Below are 20,909 nucleotides of genomic sequence, written 5' to 3' on the forward strand. Positions count from 1 at the left end.
AAGACCCAGATGAAGCTCCTGGCTTCTGGCTTCAGCCTAGCTCAGCCCTGGTTGTTGTGGCCACTTGCAGAATGGGCCAGTAGACAGAAGATCTCTGTCTCTTCCTCTCTCTGAAACTCTCGCTTTTAGATAAGTAAATATTTTTTAAAAACACATAAACTCTAAAACCAGGATACTCATCAAGTGTTTAGCTGCTTAAACAACGGCCTGGGTTCCCTCTTCTTGGGTGTAATTTATGAAAATGCCGGATAGACAAAATCACGAATTTCAGCAGTTTGCATCAAACAGAGTTTACCTACTGGCCCAGTGGCACCACTAGCAGAAATACTGCACTGGCTTTTCACAGACAACATACTGCATTTCTTTCATCCCCTTGTGGTAGCTTGGTGTGTGGGTCCCAGTTCCTTACTTGACTGAATCCACACTCCTGCTCCTGCCTCCACCCCTGGTTCTGGGGCTGGGATGGGTGAGTTGCTTTGAGAGAGGTACAGGAAGAAGCCACTGTGAGCTGCTGCAGGCCCTGTGCACCTGTCACCACCTTCCTGCTCCCCTGCCACAGCAGCAGAGCACAGCACCCGGGGACAACCTGGAGGCCAAGGAACGAAAGGTACGTGGGGCAGAGACCTCCCTGCTGGCGCCCACACCTCAGTCCAGGGGAGCTGCCCAGTAAGCCCAGCCTGGAGGACCTCTTGTCTGTCTTGCAGACGTGGGAGAGAAACTCGGTCAGCCCTGTCTTCAGACTCGAACGCTGAGGCCATCTGCGCACGACAGTCACAGAGGGGTCGCTTTCTGAAACACAGTTGCTGTGGCCTGGGTTTTCCCAGGAGCAGAGCCTGAGTCAGGACGTGTCTTTGGTCACCTGTGTGTAGCTCATTTGAAAATGTTATCTCAGAGAGCAGCGGGGAGGCACAGAAACAGTGAAGAAAAGCTGAAGGCATCCCAAAAAGGCAGGCGTTGCTGGACTTGCAACACTGAGCGTGACTCCTGCTGCAGCCAGGACGAGCGTGGAGCACTGACTGTGGGCTTCTGTTCTTCAGGGACAATGCGCCCATCACCTCATCACACGGTGCAGGCCAATTAGGAGAGCAAAAGAAGAGAACACCCATCACTGTCCTTGGCCACAGGGCGCGAACAACCACTCCACACACTGGTCAAAGACTGATGTTCGGGGTATGAGCTCCCCTCCGTATCCCGGGCGCATGAATCGGTGAGTGACATTCAGGTCTGTGTGAGACTCCGTGTCGTGAGATTAGAGAATGTGCTGGGTCAAAGTGAGAGTGCCAGAGGTAAGACTCTGTCCCGTACCACCTGTGCTAGGCTGGCTGAAGGGTTAGCATGAATGCCGGATCAGGCAGAAGAGATCTGCCCTGGTGCATAAAAGGCACGGAGCACCATAGCCACTCTGCAACAGTCAGATCTACCCAGAACCTTCATTAAGTCAGTCAACAGCAGCCCCAGCTTCTGGCTGGAGTCAGACACATTCCCTGCCATGACTTAGGGGTGGCAGGCTTTGGAGATCTTAGGTTTTAAGGGATACCAAACACTTGATTCATTTACCAAAAATCTGGACACCCCCTTACCCTCAGCTGGCAATCTGACTTTTCTGAGTTTCCCACCTATTTAGAGACTGCACCCTTTGACCCATTTCCTACTGGGATGAAACTGCTGAATCTGTCTCTGCTCAATCTTGGCCCAGCAAGGACACTCAGGAGATTCTCCAGGGACCAGTCCAGACCTCTGGAGCCACATGAGCAGACCCCAGTGTCCAGCAGCAAATGAGGCCCCCTACGGCACTAGTGGTTAATGAGGCCACTGGGTGTTACTGCTTTTTTATTGTGTGGTTCACTGGATTTAGATGACTATAGAGATCAGGTAGGAGGCACATAGCCATCACTGTGTCGCTCAAAAAACTTCCCCCTTAGGATCCAGGGCCTCTGAGCTTGGAGATCTGACGCTGCGCAGATGGGAAGCACACATGCTGCAGATGCAAGGACTGGGTGTGCCTCTGCCCTCGGTTCCCGCGTCCCCGATTTGCACCACCGTGCTTGCGGCCATGTGGTGTCTGTAGGTTTCTTGCACATGCCCCATCCTACAGCTCTGACCTCAGCTCTACGGGCTGTCTCTGGAACGGTCTGCTTAGCTGAACTCGCAACTCCATGATTACCTGGGGCCATCTCCTCTGAGTGACAGGAAGCACAGCAAAACTGCTGGAAGCCCCACTGCCATTCTCCTGTTGTCACCCTAATGGGCCCCTTGGTGGCCTGCAATGATAGATAAGATCCCCTGATGGTTGATTAGATTTTCGTGACATCTTCAGATGGACCGGCAGCAGCAGAAGGGAAATCTGAATCCTGCGCTGTCAAATCTGGTAGCAAGTCACTGCTCCCTTCAGTGACTGCCCAGGGTGCCCGGACTCCTTGAGGAAAAGAGCTGTGTGGAGGAGCCCCAGTTGTTCTGTGGCAGCAGACGAGCCTGCAGCAGGGGCCAGGCACCTACACGTGGAGGGAGCCCACACGGCAGGATCTGCACACAGCCTCCACCCATCTCGGAGCCCTGGGCTCGTGGCCCTGGCAGCTGCGTGGCTGAGAAGAGGGCATGACCAGCACTCGCAGGAGGTTCTCCAGCACCTGGCTGCAGGGCCTCCTTGCAGTGGGTGCCCTCTGCTGGACACTCACGGCAGACGTGAGGAAGGAACAGAACCGCGCTCCTCACTGAGACTCCAACTCCCGAGATCCATGCTTCTCCTTCCCGGAATCCTTCCCACTGGTCACCGGGACCCATGTGTGTCCACAACCACTCTCACTGGAGTCCAAGTACCACATACGCCGGCTCAGAAGTCCCAAACCTGCCAGGAGGCGTGGCTCTTCTCGAGGAAAGAGGGTGCACAGTGCAGCAGTGAGGGAGCTGCCCTGGGCTTACAAGGGGTGTCTGAGGATGCCAAAGATGCCCGGTGGCCTGCAGAGATCTCGGGTCCCACGGCCCCAGGGCTCCGTCCCCAGTAGAGCATGTTGGTCTTAACAGGACATCCGAGTTACTTGGCTCTGCTGCTGACCAGGTCAGTCAGGGTGACACGGCACAAGCCAGTGATGATGGAGGCTCAGTGGACTCCCAGCTCCAGCTCCAGGACCGTGTGGGAGGATTAACTCAGCCGTGGACCAGACCGAGACAACGTGGGACTGTCACTCCCAGGAGACAAGCAGCGTCTGCATCCTTCCTCAGGGGTTGAGAAAGTGCACTCTGCAGGCCCGTTCACCAGGCGCCCGTGGCTGTGCGCAGGTCGTCCAGGGAACGCGACGCACGCAGCACAGCCCCGGCACCTAGGGCTCCCGCTGTCAGGGCACACAGCGGCCATCAGCTGCACCTGCTGGTCCATGTGCTGGTGCACATTGTTACTGCAGAGCCCACGGAGGCCAACCCCGCAGCTCCCAAATTCTGCCAGTGGGCCCGACTCCCACCACCCGTCCTGATGTGTTGTTTCTCCAGAGTTCTCGGTTCTGCCTGGCTGTGAGGAAGGCCCAGGATATGCAGGGATCTTCCAGTTGTTTCTTTCTCCCACAGTGCCTCTTCCGTGGCAGGAAGCCAGTTAGAAGGCTTAGTTGGCTGGCTGTGGGGTGTTTCCATGACCCCACTGAGCACACAGACCATGGTCTCTGTTTTTGTGTCTCCAAAACCCACACTCTAACATGGTCACAGCTTGTCAGATGCCAGCCATCAGAGCACTACACAGCAATTCTGAGACAGGCCGAGTCTGGACGCTCTCCTTTCCCTCCGAGGAAGCACATAGTCATTCCAGGCTCTTCTTGGTCTCCTTCCCACCCATGAGCGCCGGGTCAGGCCTGAAATCCCCAAAGTTACGTCTTGAAAATGCAGTGATTTTCCCACTGTGATCTCTGATATCAGCCACCTGCTCCCTCACTCCCGTTTTCTTTTCTTTCTTTTTTTTTTTTATTTTTTTGATAGGCAGAGTGGACAGTGAGAGAGAGAGACAGAGAGAAAGGTCTTCCTTTGCTGTTGGTTCACCCTCCAATGGCCGCCACGGCCGGCACGCTGCGGCCGGCACACCGCGCTGATCCGATGGCAGGAGCCAGGTACTTCTACTGGTCTCCCATGGGGTGCAGGGCCCAAGTACTTGGGCCATCCTCCACTGCACTCCTGGGCCACAGCAGAGGGCTGGCCTGGAAGAGGGGCAACTGGGACAGAATCCAGCGCCCCGACTGGGATTAGAACCCGGTGTGCCGGCGCCACTGGGTGGAGGATTAGCCTAGTGAGCCGCGGCGCCGGCCCCGTTTTATTTTCAATATGTAAATCCAGCACACCTTAACCTGACCGGATGTCATCCAAGGGGACACATGAGTGTGAACTATGTTCCATCCGCCATATCCACAGGTTCCTCGGTGAGGACTCGTGCATTGCTGCCTAGGCCTCGTGCCAGTCGTGGTCACCGCTGCTGGATGCCGCTGCCCTCTGAAATCTCGTCCCATGGGCGGACAAAGGCAGTCCTGGTCCATCCCCCAGGCTGCTTTACAAGGAACAGCCACCCCGGGAGAGCAGGGATCCCCTGCCAGATTGCTCCTGTAGCCGTCACCTGTAGCCCAGGGCTTCACGTCCCAGCCCCCCAAGGAAGCATGGTGGGAGGTTCCTGTGCCACCCAACAGACCTGTCCTGGCCGTCTCCCTGTCTGGAGTCCTCTGATGCTGTCTCCACACAGAGGAAGGGAGTATCATCCCCTAACACGCTTGCTGGAAATGGCGCCAGCATGCATTTCCCGGAGCTGTCACAGAGAGCGTTACAGCCCACGTGCAGACGTCTGCCCTGGAATGCTGAGAAGTGCTCCCACAACGCAGTCCCCCTCACAGCCCCCAGCCCCGGGTCTCGTCCCTGGTCTCCTGTACAGCAGAGCCAGAGGTGAAGCCTTGCAGGGGAGTGGAACTGGGGAAGTGCACGGAGGGACCGGGCACCAAGGGCAGAGGGGTGCAGGTGGGCGCCCAGCTGCTTGCTCTCCAGACCACTGGAAACTTAAGGACGCAAAGAACATTCCGTCCTCTTGCCCCTGTGCTGACATTAACCCCTACGTGCTTTGGTGCAGGGAGCCAGGGGTGTCTCGTGGCCACGGGGCTGGAGAAGCCTAAGGCACAAAAAGGATGCTCAGTGCAGCTTCTGGGGCAGAAGGCGTCCCTGGCACCTGTGGGAATCAGGTCAAAAACCACTCAGAATCTGCAGAGCTAAGGTGTGGGGCTGGAAGGGTTTGCAGCACTGCTCCTGGGCTAACTGATAAATAACTGTGCTGAGAAACAAAGGGAAGGAAAGTAGAATTTCTGTGAGTTTCATTGCTTAGTCTCACTTTTGTTCAAATGGGTAGTGTAGTGCTTGTGACGATTAGAGCAGCAGCAGCCGCTCCTGTCTGACTGACGCTGGCTCTGCCCCCAGTCACACTCTCCTTTCTACGTGGGGGTTCCAACGCCTTTGATGTTTCTTGTTACTTTCTAAAATGCTATGTTTAGTTCACAAATATTTATTTATACTTCCATGCCTGGACAAATAACTTTAGAGGGCATCACCTGACTTCTTATAGTACATTTTCCTCCCTACCAATTGATGTTCTCTGCTGTTGGTGCTGTTTTTAGGCATACCTACCTTTCACTCTGCAGAACCCTTGAGCACCTCCCCCTGGCCACACACATGGGGGCAGGTTGCCATGGACGACCATTCTGCATTCCCACTGCAGCTTCCAGCCTTCGCCCATGCTGCCCAGTCTCCTGCATTTTTCCTTTACAATTCTCAGTTGTGAAAACACAATTTCTTGTCCCAATAAGCATAATGAAGGTTTCCATGATTATTTTATCAACTGATTTGAAAGACTGAGAAGCACAGGTGTAGTTTTCGCTGTCTTGCAGTCACTTTTTCCCCTGTGAGTCCTATGTCTGCCACTTCCACGACGTTCAATGAACACCATTCCTAGGGTCATATTCGTACAAACTCTGCTTTTCTGAACTCAGCATTGCTTCTGATCACGTCATATTGTGATTCACGCTGCATCTGAACCGTGGGTGCCCTGTGACTGTTTGTGACTCTCTGGTGGACTTCAGTTTATTCTTGCTTAGCGAAGGAAAACAATGCTTTCTCAAATCCTGTGTCTTATTTTCCTAAGTTCATCTGATGAGCTCCACTCTGCTGTTGAAATCACTCAACGTTGATCTTGGGATTTCCTTTCCTGAGCTGAGCTTCTGCACACTGTCCTGGGCTTATTTTTATTAATCACCGTGAAATTAGTTCCACTGCGGCTTGAACCTCAAACTCTGCTCTCTCTTGGGGACCCACACATCTCCCCAAGTCTTCTGCACGGAGAGACACCTGCCTGTGCTCCGGTGATGGAGCTGGCCGAGGATCTGTGGCGTCAACGAGACCCAGAAGGAGCAGAAAGCCTTGCCTTCTGGAGCTGCTTTACGATGCCCAATCCTCCACACTCTTCAAGTCATCTTCTTCTTTTTTGCAAGTTTTAGCATTTTAGTTTTTATTTGTTTATTTTATTTGAGAGGTAGAGAGACAGAGAAAAGTGGAGAAGGACCCCTCTTCCCCTCCTTCACTCCCTCAAGGTCCAGGTCTCCCACGGGGGCGGCAGGGAACCAAGGACTTGAGCCATCACAGCTGCCTCTGGTCACACGTCCCGGACAGTGAAATGAGACTCGGACTCGGGCAGCAATGAATTGGAGAGTCTTTACGGGCGCCCTGCAGCTGTCTCTCGCAGCAAACGGCTGAGTTGAGTGAGCAGCACAGACCCCTCTTACACGTAAGGTTTTGACAGCAAAAACCACATCCGCCTTATCTCAGTTTACGCAAGCAAGCTCAGAGTACAGAAGCAAAAGAATGCCAGTGATGAGTTTCCAGAACAAACGTTTCTCTGGGTTCTCAGGATGACCCTGTTCTAGCTGAAAAGACAACCACATCCTGATCCCAGGACTTGTTAGGGGGGTTCCTGAGACAGAGTATGGCAGTTTAAATTTTAGTTTCAATTTAGTCCTTGAATGGGCCCCGAAGGATGCGAGCTGCCACACCCCCAGGTGCACTCGAGTGGGAGCTGAAACCCAGGCCCCTGCTGTGGGCTGTGGGGATCCCGAGTGGCATCCGTCTTTGTGCCCAGTACCACCTCCTATCTCTTTTTTGCTTCTTAACTTCTTCCCCTCCATTCTTCTGCATTTTATTTCTAAAATATATAATGATTTTCTGTTTAATTTTTTGAATCGAACTTAGAGTTGCCTTACTTTATATTCTCTTACTTTCCACTTCCTTGAACTTTAAAAAAAATCTGAAAGATGAGTCTTTTTTTCAAGTTCATCTCCAAATTATTTCACATGATGTTGTTGTGCTAATCTGTGCCTATTTGACTGACTTTACGAGTTTCCATTTTGAGAGACTGTTGTTTGCTAGTCCAGTTCAAAATGTGACTTGGTTGATAAGAGTTTCCCCTGCTGGCACCCAGTGCACGTTGCCAGCTCTCTGCTGTGCAGTAACGTAACCCGGTTCCAGCGCAAGCCACCACCCCATTTTAAATCATTGTAGCAAATCACACTGGCTTATTGATTTATAAGGCTAGCTCCCTGCTGCTGAATTACTCGGTCCTATGGACAAAGGGAGAATTCTTGTCTTATTTCTAGCCTGCAGTTGACCACCCAGCCAGAGCTTGCTAAGAAGACCTTCATTGCATGGGTTTTGTTGACCAAGCCACATCCACATGCTTTTTTTGTTGTTTGTTTGTTTGTTTTTTATTAAAAGGACAGTTTTAAGACATTCCATTGTCAGAGTAGGCAAAGCTATGCCGTGGTCATAAACAAACCTAAAATTCCCCTGCCTGAAGTGGACTGAGCCCAGGACAAGCTGGATAGCCCCTGACTGACTTCCAATAGGGGATTTAGGATGAAGCGGAGCCTCTCTCTCAATTCTGCCGCTGCACTGCCCTTTGCTAAGAGCTGTGCCAGGAGAGAGAAGACGGAGAGAGACGGGCCCCTAATGCAAGGCTGGAGCGACAGGCCCAGTGCTCTGCCCCAGTCCTGGGAGGGAGGATCCCCTGGTCCCCTGCCATGTCAGGTGTAGTCAGCGACATCAGACCCACAGCGGGGTGCTGCTGCACGTCTTCTGCACGTGTGAACCTTGGCTCCAACACTAGGAAATCCCTCTGCCCACGTCCTGAAGAACTGCCAGCCAACCTCCTGGCATGTGTGGCATCCATGCTGGCAGGGATCCCATGGTTTTGCCTCTTAAAACACGGGTTTCAGAATAATATGGTCCTGTAAAACCCCATTGAATTATTTTTATCATCTCACTAAAGGATCTGTTAACTTAAATCTGAAGATGGAAGACAGAGACAAGTGACCCCAATGCCTCCCGCAGTGTGGGCGCTCCACCAGCAGACACTCATTCATCCACAGAACAGAACCTCTTTTGTGGCTCCAAACTTCCAACACCAAGAGTACACGAGGGACAGATGAAGTGAGAGGGGCCATATAGAAAAATTACACCCAAGTTGAAAAAGAGTTTCCTTTGAAGGAAAAATACAATTTATGGTGGGGTGATTATCTAAATTAGTAGTTCCTAATGTGGGCATTTATTGGACAATCATTCCATTTTACTTTATCTGATACTATCTGATGAATAATAAAACCACAAAATTTCAAATCAACTTCTTATCATGTAAAAATTCTTAAAATCAAGTTAAAATCAGTAGACACTGAAGAACTAATTATGAAAGCTGGAGTTCAGGAATAACATTTTATTCCTTGGAGAATTAGACTCAAGGTCTAAGAATCAATAAGAATTTTTTTTCTCTTTTCTTTTTAAAAATTGGGAAGCAGAGAGACACAAAGAAAGAGAGCTCTCACATCCACTGGTTCATTCTCCAAACATTGGCAATGGCCAGGACAGGGCCAGGCCAAAGCCAGGAGCTGGGCATTCAATCCAGTTTTCTCACAGGGTGGTGGGGACCCAAGTACTTGAACCATCACCGCTGTCTCCCAGTGTCAACATTACCAGGAAGCTGAAGCTGGCATTGAATGCAGGCACTCTGGTGTGGTATGCAAGTGTCTTTACCACTGGACTAACTGCCCACTCCAAGAATGGATAAGAATGAACTGAATTTTTAAAAAGAGCAAATATGGGCCAGCGCTGTGGCTCACTTGGTTAATCTTCTGCCAGTGGCACTGGCATCACATATGGATGCCAGGTTCTAGTCCCAGTTGCTCCTCTTCAAGTCCAGCTCTCTGCTGTGGCCCAGGAAGGCAGTAGAGGATGGCCCAAGTGCTTGGGCCCTGCACCCGCATGGGAGACCAGGAGGAAGCCCCTGGCTCCTGGCTTCAGATCAGCGCAGAGCGTAGTGGCCATTTGGGGGGTGAACCAACAGAAGGAAGACCTTTCTCTCTGTCTCTCTCTCTCTCACTAACTCTGCCTGTCAAAATAAATTAAAAAAAAAAAAAAAAGCAAATATGACCAGCAGTGGAAACAGTAGAAGCAGGTCCTGAGTCAGAGGGGAAACAGCAAATGTGCACCAGGGTAGCCGTGAATGCACATGAGGGACTCAGGGTGTGCACAAGGGAAGCCGTGAACGCACACGAGGGACTCAGGGTGTGCACCAGGGAAGCCGTGAACACACACAAGGGACTCCAGGTGTGCACCAGGATAGCCGTGAACACACATGAGGGACTCAGGGTGTGCACCAGGGTAGCCGTGAACGCACATGAGTGACTCCGGTGTGCACCAGAGAAGCCGTGAATGCACACGAGGGACTCAGGGTGTGCACCAGAGAAGCTGTGAATGCACACGAGGGACTCAGGGTGTGCACCAGAGAAGCCGTGAACACACATGAGGGACTCAGGGTGTGCACAAGGGAAGTCGTGAACGCACACGAGGGACTCAGGGTGTGCACCAGAGAAGCCATGAATGCACACAAGGGACTCAGGGTGTGCACCAGGGAAGCTGTGAATGCACACGAGGGACTCAGGGTGTACATCAGAGAAGCCATGAGCACATATGAAGGACTCCAGGTGTGCACCAGGAGTGCACACCCTGTGAACACACACGAGGGACTCCAGGTGTGCATGAGGGACTCTGGGTGTGCACGAAGGACTCTGGGTGTGCACAAGGGACTCCAGGTGTGCACCAGGGAAGCCATGAACACACACGAGGGACTCTGCATGTGCACCAGGGAAGCTGTGGGGTGTGCATGATAGAAGAATGGAGTCTGCACAAGAGACATGTGTGTGCACGAGGGAAGAGTGACTGTGCACACTCTGAAAGCAGGCAAGAGCAAGTAAGAGCAGCGCGTGCAACAGGGCCAGCCTAGAGCAGCCTCCTGGCACCACTTGTGTGTCGTGACAGTCTGAGGGGCTTGCCCTCACCCTCCCATTCCTCCTTCTAGCTACACACCATGACAGATTCTGTGGGGAGAGCTGCACAAGGTTGAGCTTTGTTGCTGTGCTTGTTTTAGCCAAGGACCTCTCAAGAAAGGCTTCACGCAGTGAATTTTCAGTAGTCTGCCTGCATACACAGCAGCTCTGTGAACTCTGTTAGGCACAGCATCCTCTCTGCTGGCCACTGTGACCTCGGCGTGTCTCTCTGAAGCCACTCCCCAGAGCTCTTGTGGCAACACTTGGACGTCAGTCTGTAGACACAAACACACAAGCACTCACCGTCTTCCAGCTGTGTCGCTGTGTTCCTTGTTGCAGCCTGCACTTCATTCTCTCATGGCCGGCATCGACCCAGACTACACCAAGTGTAGTGCAGAAGCTCAGCCAACCACGTGTGCACGTCCCTGAACTCTCCCTCTCTCCACACAGCAACACACTCACACATTCTCAGCCCCACTGTGGTGTCTGGGGCCAGGGAAATAAAAGGTACAAATCAATATTTGGAGCTTATCTGTAATGGAATTGCACGCTCTTTAACAAGACAACTCCCTGTCAGGACTGATGGGAGATAATTGGACACGTCTGGAAACAATGGGGAAGGGTTAGACTCTGAAGGCCTTTAAGCAGGTTGTATTTTCCTGGGAAGTTTCAGATTAATAATCAGCGTAAATTATGCGCTGTCGTTCAGCCGTGCCGTTCCACGCTGTCCGCGGTCTTCAGAGAAGCACCGTATCCAGGACATCCCAATTTACTCACCGCAGGCACTTCACCATTCTTATTTTCTTTTAATAATTCACAGACTAGAGTAAGTTTGGTTGTCAACTGCAGATTTGTGTGTGGTTGTTTCTGCACCGGGGATCAGGTGGGAGGAGAACCTTTCACACTGACTTCCTCACAGGGAGGAAGGCGGAAGGGTTTTCCACACGGTACCACCCAAGCACGTGAACGCCCACTGCCTGAGGCCCCCACTCACACCACAGTGCCCAGAGGTCTGTGTGGACACTCGGCCAGAGCATCAGTGTGCCGTCAACACATCACCCAGCATTTGTCCAAGGAGCACTGACTCACTGACATGTCAGGTGCTAGGTCAGGACCTGGCTTGGTCAAGACTCTGACTCCAGTCCCCAGATACATCCTGAGAGGAGGACTGAGGATAGCTTTGGGCCATCTGACACAGACGCACATGGACAATGGCCCTCCTGACAACATATGACATGTGGACAATGGCCGTACCTGACAACAAACACATGGACAATGGCCCCATCTGACAACAAACGCATGGGACAATGGCTCCAACTGACAACAGATGCACGTGGACAATGGTCCTACCTGACAACAAACACTTGAACAACAGCCCCACCTGACAACAGACTCACGGGACAATGGCCCCAACTGACAATAGACTCACATAGACAACAGTTCAACCTGACAACAGATGGCATGTGGACAATGACCCCACCTGACAACAGATGGCATGTGGACAATGGCCCCACCTGACAACAGACACACATGGACAATGGCCCCACCTGACAACAGACACACATGGACAATGGCCCCACCTGACAACAGACACACGTGAACAATAGCCCCTCCTGACAACAGACACACGTGAACAATAGCCCCTCCTGACAACAGATGCACATGGACAATGGCCCCACCTGACAATAGATGCATGAGGACAATGGCCCCGCCTGACAACAGACAGCAAGTAGACACTGGCCTCACATGAAAACAGACACACATGGACAATGGCCCCAACTGACAAGAGATGCACGTGGACAATGGACCCACCTGTCAACACATGCACGTGGACAATGGCCCCACCAGACAACAGAAGCACGTGGACAATGGCCCCACCTGACAAAAGGTTCATGTGGACAATGGCCCCACCTGACAACAGTTGGCACCTGGACAATGGCCCCACCTGAGTTTCCTCCAGGTCTCCCACTTGGACACAGGGCCCCAAAACCCTTGGGCCGTCTTCTGCTACTTTCCCAGACACACTGGCAGGGAGCTGGGTCAGACATGGAGCAGCTGGTGAGGAACCACTGCCCATAGGGGATGCCGGTGTCGCAGACAGCAGCTTTACCTGCTACCCGCCAGCCCCAGTATCTGAATCATACACTCCTCTCTGGCCATTAAATAATTCTGAAGATCCATTCCCTCTGAATACTATCAGAAAAAAAAAAACAGAGCAAAAAGGAAAAGAAAATAAAAAGCAAAACATTAAAGTACCTGCAAAAATATACATTTTTTGTATCTCAAAATATGTTAGCAAAGATGGAATTTCACTGCCTTTCTCTGTACTACATAAAAGACCTGAACACATAGCAAACACAGGGGGACTGCAGCTGCTGACTCCTCTAACAGGGATGCCATCCCTTCCCCTCCTCTTCACACCTGTTGCCACGTTGTTGGCACCACCGGTACAGTCACATCATCTCCCGCCCCCATGAGTCAGTCCGTGGAGACCCTCAGCTGCTGCAGGAGGAGCCGTGATTTCAGTCTCCAACTGGACAAGCGCCATGAACACCGGTGATGCTCGATAACCAGGGGTGGAACTGGTGGACGCACAGCAGGGTTATGTTTCAGGAGGCAGCCACGCTCTACAGTTGGCAAGAAAGCACCACTCCTTACAACTGAAATTTCCCTGGACAAGCAAGCAGGGTCCCATCACTTCGCGGCCACAGCTGCATGTGTATGTGTCTCTGGCCTACTCTGCCATTTCCCCCTGTCCATTCCTCCTAGCAGCCAGGAGGCCACCCAAGGTTGCCAGGGCCCACGGCCACAGGGTTTGACAGCTCGCTAGCCTTGCACCTGGTGTCACTGCACCCTCTGCCTGTTTAACTCGAGTAAGGAAATACATGCAAAATTCAATTTAAATTAAGTATGCCGATTTTGAAATATCCTTGTATTGCTTCTTCAATGCATATGATCAGCACATCAGCTTAAAACAAACAAACCAAAAACACCTTTCTTTATCCACGTTCAATGATCTGAGAACTGTGGAGACACTGATTTCCTTTTCCATCACAACCTTCTGTCTCCATCACAACCAACCAACCACGGCAGCCAATGGCCTGTGTCTGTCCCTCCCTCCTGGGAGCAGTGGCCTTGCCAGTCCATGCTGCCGCTGTGCTGTGTCTACGGCATCACCAGCAGCAGCTAATTACTGCAAACAACACAAAGGCACACGGCACCGAAGAGAGCAAACATGGTAATGCCCACGCGTACTCATCATGGCTCCACTTTGGAGAACTATTCCTGAGAGTGAGTGACTGATGACAGCTGGGACACAAAGCAAGGGAGAGGAGGACTTGATGACTGGGTTTCGGGGTTTCAACTTGCTGGAAAAGTAAATCTCTACATAATGGCACGCAAGGATGTGGAAGACAGACTGTCACTACTTAGACAGCTGTCTGCATTTCCTCCCATCTAGAAGACAAGGGAAAAGAATAGAATTTGTTTGATTGGAGCAACCCAGGTCAGGGAACTCAAAAATGCAGAGACACTGTCCTAAAACAGTGTGGTCCACCAACTGATGCCCCAGGGAACCGGGTTTGTTCCCTGGCTCTCCAGAGCAGTTGGCTCCCAGGAAACTGAATGGGAGGGAGATTTTCTGGTAGTTTTTCCCGTCTCCCAGCCTCTGCTGTCATTCATGGTTTCTACCAAAGGTGGCTTCAACCACAGAGTCGGTTTGCACGTGGGAGATAAAGTGCGGCTACAGCACAGGGTAGAGGCAGGTGAGCTCTGGGAACTCCCAGCGGCTCTTCTCTGCTCCATGGCACAGCGACACAGATGCTGATTCCGTCAGCAGCTGGACATCACGGAAGTGGAGGACGTAGTCACACAGGAGCAGCTGCACCACAGGGGACATTCAATCCTCTCTGATGAGCGGCACAAACGGAAGCCCCTCAGAAGCTGCCCACACAGTGCACCACCCATCAGGACTGGGGCACAGCCCCAGAGCAGAGAGCTGGCCTCAGGAGAGCAGGACCGCCGAGCACAGACGCACAGAAAGGACTGGTGAACGAGGACCCACTCTGCTACTCTCATGTCCTGCCACTGGAAATGCCTGAACAGCACCTGCCAGCTGTGCACTACCTGCGCCTGTGTGTGTGTGTGTGTGCGCATGTGGAAATCATTGTGTTGCTTCTGCAAGGGCAAACACAAATAGGAGACACAGTCTTCGACTGCTGGATTCCCTCATTCTACCTGTCACTTTCAGACTTCTCCCTTTATGCTGCACTCCCAGAGCATGCGTATGTTTGGGCCTCTGTTAGTTTCTGGTTGTCGCTATGACAAAATGTCACAGACGCGATGGCTCGAAACCCCACGTCTGCTGCTGGTGGATGCTGGGGTCAGAGACCAGAGACCTCAGAGCTAGCCTGGCTGCATCTTCACCTGCTCCGGTCAGGACCCATCTCCTTGCCTTTCCCAGCTTCCCGCCTTCCCGGCTCGTGGCCCCTCGCGGCACCACAGGAGCTCCTGTGTCTGCAGGCCTGGGTGCTCTTCAAGTCTGATCTTCCCCAGCCAGGACACCAGGGCTGGGTCACACAGGGTTCACCTGGACACATCACAACACCTCCCATCCTAGGCCCTTTCACTCAAGCCCCCTGTGGAGTCCCCTGCCCCACCCTCGACATGAGCCTGGCCACAGCGCTGACGTGGGCCTCAGGCCAGCACACTTCTACAGTCCATCACTCAGTTCCCACCCACTTCGCTCATGACTTGGCTTTCATCTTCAGGGATTTTTCACCATTTTATATTCAAGCACTTCTCCTATATTGAGGTGGTACAGATCTCTCAGGTTTGCCAGTCTTTTATAACAGTTATTTAAAATTATTTTCTTTACACACAATTAGCAAATCATGTATGATGCTTTTCACAGAAAACATATGTGTTATGTATGTGTAAATTCACATTTATCATTGATCTTTTGTCTGGGAACTGTTTTCAGGGTGTGGTGGCAATCTCTCATAGTTAAGAGAAAAACTAATGACCACATTGGACCTACTTACTGTGTGCTAGAAATTAGAGATGCTGATCTCGACTCTTCAGAACAAAATTCTAAAAGACAGAATTTATTATGTCCATTTGAAGAAGGATGGCTCTGAGACCCAGAGTTTGCCAGTGAATCCTCCAGTGTAGATGTGGGGTCTCCTGTTTGAATCCAGACCTCAGCGGGAAGGAAGACCTTGTCAGGAAGAGGTGGCCAAATTTATTCTGCAAATTATAGCTTCGATGGGGCTGCAGGCGATGATTATTTAGTAACTTGTCCTTGTGGGCAATCTAGCCGAGTCTCTGGGTGCTGTGGTGCTGTGGTGACCAGTTCTTTTGTGTTCTCAATGGAGGCTTTTAAGTAAGCGATGGGCTGGTGGTGGCCAAGTGGCTAAGACACTGTTAAGACCCCACGCTCCCACTCTGAGTGCCTGGGTTTAAGCCCCAGCTCTGGAGCCTGACTCCAGCTCCTGGCTAAGGCACCTCTGGAGGCAGTGGTGCTGACTCATGGAGGGAGTTAGGTTCCTGCCACTGACATGGCAGACTTGGATCGAGTTCCTGGCTGCAGCTCTGGGCCACGTCCCAACCATTGTATTCGTAGAGTGGAGCAGCGGAAGTGACATCTTTCTCTTTATTGCTGTCATCTCTCTGTGTCTGTCTATTTCTCTTTGTTGCCCTTGAGAAAAGTTTGAAAATTAAGAAGTGATAAAATGCAGGAGTACTAAGGTGCAGCCCCATGGCACGGATGCGCACGCCAGTGTCCGGGGCACCGAGGAGGCCCGGGCTCTCGCCCTGACCGGGTTAGCTGCCTGGTCTCTGTGCAGCTCACAACCCCACTCTCCTTCATCTCCCTGGAACAGACGTGGTGGCTCCTCCTCTTTGCTCCTGTGAGCCCAGCAGAGCTCTCACCATCACCTGGGACACTTGGGTGCAAGGTGTCCCCTGGGCACTGACCTCCTGGGTATGAGATGTGTGCTCGCTGGTGGAATGGGAGAGTGGATGGACGAATGCCTGCATGAATGAATAAAGGAATACTATGTGACGCTGCAGAAATCTTGGGAATCATCGGTAGGGTTTTGTATTGGATTACATCTGACTGTGTTTTCTGATTATATTATGATTTTCCAATATGAATTTGGTATTTCCATGACACTCTACTGCCTTCCACGTAAATCTGTTCAGTTGCGTTAATGCTGCTAAACACTCACACTGAAAAGAAAACAAAATGTCTTAATTTTGTCACAATTTCACATGTGAATGACCACCTTGACATAAGCTGTAGACTCTTACACCATTCTCATCAGCGTGTGGAGAACCAGAAAGCCCATCCCTGGGACAGGGTTTACAGATGCAACACTTATGTGTACCTTCATGACGGCATTTACTCAAAGTCACTGCTGTTAGAAAACTAGCAGCTTATTGTATTAAATTTTCTTTAATTAATATTTGTGCTTCCTACACCACAAAATGGATCAAACTATCTATACACATTTCAGAATTTGCAATTTTGCAGAGATCCTTTTCATCGTCATTTAGAAGCAGTAAGTTCTTCACCTGAAGAAAGTATCCACCCCAGATTAATCCTCATAAATCGAAGGTTCAGAAATAGAAATGCTTAAGGCAAAGCACACCTGCACAGGCGAAACCCATTTTAATTTTACATTTTCTTAGTGAAGAAGCAAAATAGCTAAAAGGAATTTCACGGTCATTGGCAAATTCCAGATTACTCAGAATTGAGCCACCCCAGTGCCAATAACTGACCAAGTTGTTGCCTTTTTCCCCTAAAGATCATTTGGACCCTTGTTTCAACTGGTAAAAATCTATCAGAAGAGATTTACAACTAAATCTAGTAGAAACTCTGGTTTTATGTGATAAAATGTCCTTAAAATGAGATTCCAATATATCCAAAGTTTTCCCTAACCAGGCTTCTATTTAAGGAACCTGGTGGAAGTCTTGGTCTAAGCCTGGCGCTGTTGACTCTGGGGCCTCCAGACATTGCCCGTGTTCTCTGGGCTGGTGGGGGGCCAATTCAGGGCTTATGTGAAAGCCACGTCCCAGCCAAATGGAAACCACAGAGCTGGTGTCAGTGCTGTCTGTTCAGAGACCCCAGGCATCTGTGGCAGCCCAGAACACAGTGCTGCACTTCATGTAGGAGTGACCGGGTCACTGCCTGTGTTCCAAGCTGGATCTGTGGAAACCCAAGCGGTACAGCATGCTTTGGAAACGGGGCAGAGGGCACGTGCGCACACACCAAGGGAACAGAACTGGCGCATCTGATTATTTCTACTGCTGCGATGCACAGCTTCAGAGTCAACCGCTCCTGCACAGGCCCAGACCTTCCCAGCAGCCAGATCAGCTGCCCCCGCGGAAGTCTGGGTGCATTCAGCCGTCCTGCACCCACAGCACAGCGCTTGGCTTTTCTCAACACATTCCAAAGGCTGCTGACCTCAAGGTGCTGGGAATGTTATTCACAAACTTAGACGGCGAAGATTCAACAGCATGCAGTTGTGAGCAAAAGTAATAATGCATAAACCTCCCCTAGGCACTCCCTTCCCTGCACACATGGGTGCAAGCACACGCACACACATGCTTTAAGCCTCCTCCTCCTCCTGAGTGCCTCAGTCCAGCTGCTGTGGGGTCCCCAGCTTCCTCTCAGGGCTCCAGTTTTCCGACTGTGCTCTCCTGAGATGCTGACAAATCAGGGGCCTTTGTCCATCTGTCCTGCAGGCGAAGGCCTGCTTGTACTTCAGCAATTATATGATCATTTCTACCAAAAGGCGGCATTCAGCAAGGACCAACATCGCAGAGCTTCTGGGTTCTGCTATGTTCTGTTTGTAAGTAATCGGGGAGCCAGGAGACCATATTTACTTAAGGGATTTTGGCGGGAGGCCAAGAGAGGCAGGGCCACGAGCAAGGGCAGAGTGCAGCATGGGATGAAGACCTTCACTGCTGAACAAGTCTGACAAAACGCTGCGCGGTGGGTGTCCAGCCCGATTCTCCAGTGCTCACTAACTGAGTCAGTCATGCTGGCCACATGCAATCACCTGGCCCCTTGGGTCTGAGTTGCCTGCACCTGACATATATGCCGGGACCTGGCTTCTGATATCTGAGCAGGGGTCTGGTGAGAGTGAGGTCGACACTGGAAGGCTCATGCTAACAGACAGGGACAGACAGCACAAACCAGGAGGGAGGGCGTCCTGTATGCTCCCCCGTAATTCCCTGCCACTCTGCTGTGCGGGCTGTTGTACTGCTTGCTTTAGCAGCTTTGCACCCTGCGTGTGGGGCCAGCGCACTGATGTGTGCCTCTGGGAGCCTCTTTCTTATTTCCCTCCCTTCCGCAGACACTGGACTACGGCTCTGAAACTAGACACACACCCACAACGACAGCCAACCCTCCTCACCCCCGAGGTCACCGTGAGGGGAAGGAAGGGAGTTACAAGAATGACTCAGTCCCGAGACCTTTGCTAAGTACTCAGAGAGACGCTCTCGCCAGCAGGGGAACATCGAAGTGCAGGTTCAGAGGTTTGGGGAGCACCTGCACACGGTGGTGAGCTGCTGGACAATGAAGTCAGCGACAGAGAACACAGGCGTGTGGGTGAGCGTCCATGCATGCACGTGTGTGACCCTGAATCCACCTCAAACTGCTTCGGAAACTTCTTCATCTAAAATGCATGATTCGTCTGTCCACCAAATAATCATCTACCTCTTATTACTTAGAAGACTAGAACTGATTCATGTAACATTGTAGCTGCCAACAGGTAGGCACTGTTACAGTGGCTATAAATATAAACTCCATGATTCAGAGTCCTGCTGTATTTCAGCTAAAACCCAATATCATAACATTTGTGAGCACTGGATATATGAGTCCTTGACAAGTCTCTCAAAGAGGGACAGCAGACACTGGTGCACACGCTCACGTGGTGCAGCACATTTGCTGCGTGGCACTGAGTCAGGGCTTGGCTTCGCTGGAACACACACTCACATTTGCATACATGCAAAGCACACTCACTCACTGACCCTGTGGGGGCACCACTGCAACTCTGACGTGCACCGGAAATGCATTCAGCAGGCAAGTCTCCCAGGTCGGGGGAAGGGACCCAGCTACCGCAGCTGTCACGGCAGCAGCACAGGGTGTGCACGGACAGGAAGCCGGAACAAAGAGCAGCGCAGAGCCGGGGCTCCGAGCATCTTACCTGCTGGCCACGGCTTCACCTTTCTAACGAACGTCTCAAGTTTGTCTGGAGCTGTAAAGAAAATAAAAATCTTTAATCTTCTATCCACTTCAAGTACAAATAACAAAATCAAAACCACAATATACTTTAGGAAACATGGCTCGGCCCTCTGTGGTTCATGAGTTCACTTTTACATGTACATCAAATGCATGACACGCTGCACACTGTTACATTTGGCTCTGCCTTGGAAGCAACAAATAAAATTTATGTCTAATGGCATTTACATATTAGTAGAGGCTGAAATTTTATAGATGTAGATTTACTGCAAAAAAAAGCAGTTATTTTGGGATTTCCACATTTCCACAGCCATAAACCTGTACATAGATTTTTTACAGTGCTGAGTAAGCTTGGATAAAATTAAAACATAAAATTTCCCCACATGGCTACTTTGGTTATCTTTGGGAATATTATTCATTTGAGGATTTTTATTTCCAATAGCAAACGTATGAAAGCATTTTTTTCTTTTGCTTGATGTGAACCAAATTAATGAAACTAATATAGCAAGCAGACAGAAATCAGCTGTCAGAGACGCTTGCAAGACATTTTGCATGGAAATATCCTTGTGTTTTGACATCCTGATTTCTTGTTTTCTGACAGTGCTATAATTTGCTTTAAGAATTGTTTTAATCGGTTCCCAAATGTTGCTTGTGCGACACTGGATAGAAATAATTGAATGTTGTAAAGATTTTACAAAGTAGCTGGAATATGATTAAAGTTTTTTTTTTTAGTGACCCTCCTTGACTCCAACCCAAGTTCTAATTAAAAATAATGCATTTTAAAAGACATTATCACCAAAAATAGCTTTAATGCTGCTGCACAGGTTAGCGCTGATAATGCTGCCGTGTTCTTGAACCAAGGCTAGCACCACTGCTGAACTCTGCTGACGGGTGAGGTAAGTAACTAAGCATCGTGCAGCCCATGTTCTGGGAGCTGTGAGTCCAAGGAAATAGAGCTCCCCGGGCCGTCTCAGCTCAGGGAATGTAGGTTTAAATGAGCTGCAATAGCAAACTTCGCTCTTCCCCTAAACTGTGATGTAGATTTCAGAATGCTTATTTATAGCACCACTTTACATACAATCAAGCCCTCCCTACTTTGGGAAAAAAATGTATATTTTTTACAACATCTTTTCATTCCACTTTGTCATGAAGGCTGTCTTCCTTTATTTATGAAACTCTATTCAGTAAGGGAAGCCTGTGCTTTAACGAAAAGGAAGCATGCCTTTAAAAACGTGAAATCCCGAATCACAATCTCACGTCAACTTCTGGAACTTTCACAACGAGAA

The 20,909-nt window shown here is 50.7% G+C and overlaps 1 protein-coding gene across 14 annotated transcripts in view; it reads right to left on the reverse strand.

The window, feature by feature from the left end:
- CNTN6 (contactin 6) overlaps positions 1-20,909 on the reverse strand; it is a 470,116-nt gene that overhangs the window by 246,564 nt on the left and 202,643 nt on the right. For all 14 annotated transcript variants that reach the window (XR_011379688.1, XM_051831862.2, XM_051831866.2 and 11 more), the window contains one exon: positions 19,589-19,639. The gene's annotated coding sequence lies outside the window, so the exon portion shown is untranslated. The remainder of the gene's footprint in view (positions 1-19,588; positions 19,640-20,909) is intronic.

This window comes from Oryctolagus cuniculus, chromosome 10 (assembly GCF_964237555.1).
Source record: "Oryctolagus cuniculus chromosome 10, mOryCun1.1, whole genome shotgun sequence".
Taxonomy (NCBI): Eukaryota; Metazoa; Chordata; class Mammalia; order Lagomorpha; family Leporidae; genus Oryctolagus; species Oryctolagus cuniculus.